We start from the raw sequence: 8,197 nt of genomic DNA on the forward strand, positions 1-8,197 counted from the left end.
CATTCGTTGTTTCTTCACTCGGGTGCCTGCGTCAGTATGTAACATTTATCCAAATGACATTTTGATACATTTTAAATTATTTTATTGTTTTTGCCTTTTGTCAAAGTGATTTCTCGATACACGCTGTCTAGTTATTAAACAAATTGTCAGGCTCCTAATTTTGTTTCAAATGATATTTTGGTGCATTTGATAATTATATTATTGTTCTTATATGTGCATGCTGTTGTCAAACTGATTTCTCGGTACACACAGACTAGGTATCTAAAAGAGGGAAGTTATTTCAAGTTATGATCGAAGACGAATTCTTGATCTGAATGTTAAGTAGGAATAAGATAGTTTATCCTCCCTGAAAATAAAGATAATGTAGAATAGACTCGTAACTTTTAAGTCGCCTGCAAGCGACTCTATAAGTCGATCAATCGGTCGGTCGGTCGGTCGGTCTGTCAGTCTGTCCATAACACTTTTGTGCTTGGCCTTTTTGGTCAAGATCAAATGTCTGTTGTTAATAGATGCTGTTCTTAGCTTTTTAAGCTTTTCTTGGCCTTTTGGCCAAGATAAAAGTGTAGTATCTCTTCCGGCAGCTACTGCAAGCAAAGACCATATGTGGAGGTAACCTCACATATAAGAACTTGGTCAATTTAGGGGCAACCCTTTATACCAATTGTCACTATCCAGCTCCCCTACTCCACGGGGAGTTGGTCCCCATTTCCCCTTCACTCCCCACTTTAAAAATCGGCCTTGTGCCTAATTTGCTCGGTGGAGGAGCAAATAAATACCCTTTTCTTGGCCTTTGGGCCAAGATCAAAGTGTAGTATCTGCTCTTATTACATGCTTTACTTATTGTGATATAAAGTGGGGGATCACTTTTCTGTATTAATTTAATGTAAAATGATCATCCACTTTACAACCAGTCAGTCTCAAAGCCATTCAAGTCATTCTCCAGATCATCCAAGTTGTTTTTGAAGAATTCCAGTTATTTTTTAAGCATTCAAGTCATTCTTAAGGTCATTCAATTCATCCTTAACTTCATTAAAGTCATTTTAAGTCATTTACTTTTTATTTATTTAAGTTATTTTAGCCTATTTTTCGGTCGTTTTAGTTTATCTTTAAGAATTTCGTGTCGATCCTACATTCACACATTCATTCATTACACGAGAGCACGCGACTAATGGCTGTCGGCCTTGTTTCTGTGTGAATAAAATTGTCCCATTAGATTGCAAAGGCGATTTTCAAAATTTTACAACAAATAATAAACCAACATTTGTTTTTCAATCAAAATGTAGTGTCTATAACCATATTCAGCCCTTCCCGTATAGCACCTTCAAAAGATGGGAGAAGGGTAATAATGTTCCAGACCGTCTAAATACACTTTATTCACCACATTAAATTTCCCTAATCAAGAGAGGTACGGTATGATCACGTTAATACAGTAGAACCCCGCGATACGGTGACCCTAGGATACGCTTTTTTCAGGTTACTATGTGGAATACGATGTTTTTTCGGACCCTCGTTACAGTATTTATCCGCCTCTCTACTCTTTGTCTACTTTGCGACTGAGAATACAACGTGTTGGTTTCTGGACAACGTCACAGAACTTGATAAACAAATCGAATGTGTCAACAAAACTTCGCGTACGTGCGGCTGGTAGCTACGTAGAATTATAGTATACTGGGAGATGTAAGAAATTTTCTAGCCGGATATGGAGAGCCTGCCTTCTTGAGAAACCTAGGAATATATAGAAAACGTAATTAATTTACAGAGTATCAGATACATTTTTAGGTGTGCATGTCTGTATATGGCATACTAGATATCGATATGGACTCAGAAATCGAAAAGTCAAATTAACGTCATTTCGAATCAAGAATTTATTTTGAACATCTGTTGTTTGAAAGAGGAAAACAAGTATTAATATAACCTGTAAATAAAAAAAAAATCTTGTTACTTGTTTTAAAGTAAAATCGTGATTTTATTTGGAGCAAAAGTTACTACTACAACAGTGACTTAGGCCACAATAACATTGTCGGAATCGAAACACAATTTTAAACCAGCACAACGAGCAGCTGATCACGGTCTGTGCACTCAATCAACTATATGCACATTTAATGATTTTGTGTCAGCAACAAAGATAGTACAGAATGGATTTTGGATTCACTTCGTTACTCTCTTTTTCCTTATTTTGTCTTTTAGTTCTCACATTCCACAAGCGAGGTTTCTGATAAAGGGGTGGGGAAAAAATTACCGTGTTCTGGGTAGGAATCTATCCATATAAGACTTAATATTGGCTAATTTTTAACCTTCAAGTACTATTTTAGCTCCTTGCATGACGTGCCTACATGTCTTTTCTGGGACGGTTCCCATTAAAAAAAAAATAACCTGAAAAGGTTTGATATGGCGTCAAAGAGATAAACTAAACTTAATGCCGGTTTACGAAATCAAAAAGAAATATGTGCACTTATTGACTACGAAGTAAATTATTATAACCGCTGAATATAACATATATAAAGTAAGTATTTTTTTACATAGTCTTCACCACTTATCAAGGACAAGATGCTACTCGAGGATAAGGGTTAAAGAGTATGCAGTAGAAATTGGACAATATAGTAATCGTTAGTAATGGAAATTCGGTAAATTTGTTAACTTATATGGAACGGCTCATCAAAAACTTGTTTACGTTAGACTTGAAGACAACCATATTGTAGTAAGCTGGAAAGCAGGACAACGGAAGACAATTCCACAGGTGTGCTGTTCTAAGAAAGAAGTTTTGTTCATGGAATCTACGTTTAGGTTTAGGCACAGATAAAGAGTGGGGGAAATCAGTGATAGTGTTTTCTGCTAGACGGGTGTTTCTTGTGAAAGTTTGGCGAGGGGGGCATAGATTGGAGCTCAGCCGAGAACTTACCATGAAAATAACGATAAAGCAGAGACAAACTCGCAACATCTCTTCTGTGAGAAAGAGGTTGCAGGGAAGAGAAAAGGACATCCACTACGAGGCTACGAAGTCTATTTTGAACTCCACCAAGTCAGGATAAGTTCTTTCTAGCAGCTCCTGTCCAAATGTGGCAACAGTACTCCATGCTTGGACGTACCTGGCTCCTGTATAGATAGAGAATTGCATCAGCAGTGAGATGTTTACTGGATCGATAGAAGGATCCCACCATTTTTCCAGCAGCCTTGGCAACGGATTTAATGTATGTGTTCCATTTAAGATGTGCATTATATAATGTGCTCTATTTTGCTAATATTTTTAATGCCGTATCCCGGGGTTTTACTGTGTGTATCACAAAAACGTATGTAAATTGGATGAGAAAATAATAAATCTTTTTTACTTCTATACTAATTATTAAGTGTTTATTTTAATTCTATACTAATTATTAAGCGTTTATTTTACTTTTATACTAATTATTAAGTGTTTATTTAACTTCTATTCTAATTATTAAGTGTTTATTTTACTTCTATACTAATTATTAAGTGTTTATTTAACTTCTTTACTAATTATTAAGTGTTTATTTTACTTCTATACTAATTATTAAGTCTTTATTTAACTTATATACTAATTATTAAGTGTTTATTTAACTTCTATGCTAATTATTAAGTGTTTATTTTACTTCTATACAAATTATTAAGTGTTTATTTAACTTCTATACTAATTATTAAGTGTTTATTTAACTTCTATACTAATTATTAAGTGTTTATTTTACTTCTATACTAATTATTAAGTGTTTATTTAACTTCTATACTAATTATTAAGTGTTTATTTAACTTCTATACTAATTATTAAGTGTTTATTTTACTTCTATACTAATTATTAAGTGTTTATTTAACTTCTATACTAATTATTAAGTGTTTATTTTACTTCTATACTAATTATTAAGTGTTTATTTAAGTTCTATACTAATTATTAAGTGTTTATTTTACTTCTATACTAATTATTAAGTGTTTATTTTACTTCTATACTAATTATTAAGTCTTTATTTAACTTCTATACTAATTATTAAGTGTTTATTTAACTTCTATACTAATTATTAAGTGTTTATTTTACTTCTATACTAGTTATTAAGTGTTTATTTAAGTTCTATACTAATTATTAAGTGTTTATTTAAGTTCTATACTAATTATTAAGTGTTTATTTTACTTCTATACTAATTATTAAGTGTTTATTTTACTTCTATACTAATTATTAAGTGTTTATTTAAGTTCTATACTAATTATTAAGTGTTTATTTTACTTCTATACTAATTATTAAGTGTTTATTTTACTTCTATACTAATTATTAAGTGTTTATTTTACTTCTATACTAATTATTAAGTGTTTATTTAAGTTCTATACTAATTATTAAGTGTTTATTTTACTTCTATACTAATTATTAAATGTTTATTTAACTTCTATTCTAATTATTAAGTGTTTATTTAACTTCTATACTAATTATTAAATGTTTATTTAACTTCTATTCTAATTATTAAGTGTTTATTTAACTTCTATTCTTATTATTAAGTGTTTATTTTACTTCTATACTAATTATTAAATGTTTATTTAACTTCTATTCTAATTATTAAGTGTTTATTTAACTTCTATACTGATTATTAAGTGTTTATTTAACTTCTATTCTAATTATTAAGTGTTTATTTAAGTTCTATACTAATTATTAAGTGTTTATTTTACTTCTATACTAATTATTAAATGTTTATTTAACTTCTATTCTAATTATTAAGTGTTTATTTAACTTCTATACTGATTATTAAGTGTTTATTTAACTTCTATTCTAATTATTAAGTGTTTATTTAACTTCTATTCTAATTATTAAGTGTTTATTTTACTTCTATACTAATTATTAAATGTTTATTTAACTTCTATTCTAATTATTAAGTGTTTATTTTACTTCTATACTAATTATTAAGTGTTTATTTAAGTTCTATACTAATTATTAAGTGTTTATTTAAGTTCTATACTAATTATTAAGTGTTTATTTTGCTTCTATACTAATTATTAAATGTTTATTTAACTTCTATTCTAATTATTAAGTGTTTATTTTAAGGTAAATTGTGCCGTGTTCTTCATCTTTATCCTCAAAACTAAAGAAACTTTAATGAGCAGAGTTTGCTTCCAAAACAACAGTGAGACTGCTTCCCAGGTAACTACAACATTGTTATTTTCAAATCCAATATAAACGAGTTTTTGTTGAGTCGCTCTTTTAAATAATTAGATTCTGCCCAACTTCCATGATCATTACAAATCATCACAGTGTTGTCTAACCGCCCACCTAGCACTTATTAACTTTTATCCTCGAGGGTATTTTAGTCCTTGATAAGTGGTAATTCTTAGCATAAAGTTTGTTACAAATAACATGATACAACAATAACAAATGGACGTTAGACAGTCGGGTTCCAAGAATGTTTAAATGTATTGTTCAAATTTTTAATATTCGTGCAATCTATATATTAGACTAGCCTGGGTGCCTGGCGTTGCCCGGGTGTTTGGAGGTGTGTGTTGAGCAAAAAAAGTGGTAGTAGGCAGGCATGCTCGAACCCGTACCGCAAAGGAGGACAGAACGTGAAAAAAACGTGATGCCTTTGCTGTTGCGACCATCGCCAAACCAGAAGTGACGTAGATTTAAATTAAGGCTAGTCACTCGAAAAGAGGGGGGACTTTCGAAAATATCAGCGACAAAAGTGACCCCTCCCTGTAGAAAAGTACCCGATTGAGGGTGAAGGAATTAATGTTTTAGCCAATTTTTCGATATTTGTCGTCCAAAGGGTCGCGCTTCAAAACGATACCGGCTTCGTGAAAATCCGTCGGCTCTGTCGAAAGTTTTAGGCAGACAAACATACATACATACATACATACATACATACATAAATACATGCATTTAAACAGACAGGTGAGATTTATATTATAGATAAGTATACGAATAATATTAAAAAAAAACACGATAAATTATTTATTGACTAAGTTAATAAAGTAGATTTAATTTCTGACATTTTGTTAAACGCTGTCAAATCATTACATTGAGCCGAGATTTTTTATTTTTTATTTTGAAAAGTTCCATTGTCTCGCCTCCATTTTGGAGAATGTTGTTGCCACAGATTTAATCCAATAAAATGTTTCGAGGAAAAAATAGGCTGTTAAAAAGAGTGGAATCCCTGTTGGGTTGTTCCAAAAGGCTGTGATTGCTCTAACTTTTAGGCCTTCGACAATAGCTGAGATTACAAAGTTTTGTAACACTGTCATCTCTGGATCAAGTTAAAAACGCACAATTTCTATGTTGATCCGATGTGACAATTTGATGACAAAAACAAAATAAAGTAAAATTTGCATGAAGATAAAGATTAAAAAAAAATAAATTCAATTCAACACATGATCTTTCAATAAAAAAAAAAATGATTCGAATTTAAAACTCTCCATCTTTCAAATCGAAGGTATTGAATCGCTTTAATAGCTTTTCTCGACGCCCAACCTTACGTCGCGTTAAGCCTAATTTTTTTTTTTTTATTCGCATTCAATTCAGTAATTGCTGTAGAATGTCAGCCCCTAGCATGAGCTATTCACTCGTTTTACCAATACTTCCAAATGCTGGTGTTAAAATAGAAACACATTTTACATACTAGTTGAAGTAACCAATATTCGTTGGGTGATAGTTTTGCTCTATCTATTTTGTTGCCTCGTTTTACAGTATGTTAACTATCGTTGAGTTATTTGATATAAAACCGTACGTCTTTTTGTATATAGGCGATTTGTAAATTAATTTGAATACTAAACAAATGTGTGTTACATACAGCACCTAGTCTTTACAAATGATTACCCAGTTGGAACTTCCAAGATTCAACGTTGCTAAACACTAGTATCTTGGTGTGATTATAAGCGTGTGTATATATACATATATATATATATATATATATATTTATATATATATTTATATATATATATTTATATATATATTTATATATATATAAATATATATATATATTTATATATATATATTTATATATATATTTATATATATTTATATATATATATATATATATATATATATATATATATATTTATATATATATATATTAGGCACCGCCAAAAATGGCCTCAAAAGCAAGTTGTTGTTGTTTTTTAAAACGATATTACATTTATTAAAATCCATTATTTCTGAGTAACTTTTTTTTTCCAGAAAGATAACACCCTAAATTTTGTCATATAGAAAACAGAATAATGTAAAACTTTTTCTACTATTTTTAATTAAATTTTAAATGTTAAATTTTCCCAAAAAGTTAACAATTGACATTTTTTGTCTTGCACAAAAAACGTACATAAATATTAAAAAAAAAGGTTTTTGAAATAATTAATTTATTTATTTATTGTCTAACTAAGATTTAGGATGATTTTCTAAGAGAATATGCAAAAATATTATAATATAAATACCTGGATTTCAAATAATTCCACTTATTCATATATGTAACCAGTTATTTCGCGTCACTCTAGAGTCTAGATCGACACTGTTTACGTTTGCGTTTGATAAGAAACAAACTATGGAAGACCAAACATGCCAAAAAAACTTATTTTTCAGTGACGAAAATTTCAATGTATTATTAAGCTGAGGCTGGCCAGTACCAGATGGGTGACCATTTGTATGAGTTTGGTTTTTAATATGTATGTGTGTGGGGCCAGGCTCCCCAAAATGGGGGGGGGCAATTTAAAGCAGAATAAAAAAAAACTATTTCAGCGCGTTTGGTCCACCGTAGTCGAAAGGCGGCAAACGTTTTCAAACGGGATAAAAAAAAATGATGCTATTTTTAACACAAATAGCACAATATTTATCGATTTTTTTTTTTTTTTTTTGGTATCGATTCTTCAAAGCATGCCCTATTTAATAATGGTCAGGCATTATTCGGCTCGCTAAAAAAAAATTGTTAATTTATTTATCAAAGATTTTAAAATGGCTTTTTTCGTATAAATATTAAAAAATTTTTTTTTTTTTTGCTTAACTTAAATTAATTATTTTACTTAACATATTCACCGAATTTCACACTTCAAAACTCAAAAGCGGGATAATTAAACACAATCGAAGTTCTGATATTCAGACGTCAAAATAAGGTATGCAAACAATTTTTTTTAATCTATAATTCTGTCCCTTACAACAACACAATATGTTTTGTTCAGTTTCAGATGATTATTTTAAGCATATCTGTTCCCACTTCAAAACAAGGGGGGG

At 30.1% G+C, this 8,197-nt stretch overlaps 1 pseudogene; it reads left to right on the top strand.

The window, feature by feature from the left end:
* The first annotated feature begins 774 nt into the window (after positions 1-774).
* On the top strand, positions 775-901 carry LOC145252994 (U2 spliceosomal RNA; annotated as a pseudogene).
* The last annotated feature ends 7,296 nt before the right edge of the window (positions 902-8,197 follow it).

The sequence above is a fragment of the Euprymna scolopes genome, chromosome 29 (assembly GCF_053919585.1).
Source record: "Euprymna scolopes isolate OS-2025 chromosome 29, ASM5391958v1, whole genome shotgun sequence".
Lineage (NCBI taxonomy): Eukaryota > Metazoa > Mollusca > Cephalopoda > Sepiida > Sepiolidae > Euprymna > Euprymna scolopes.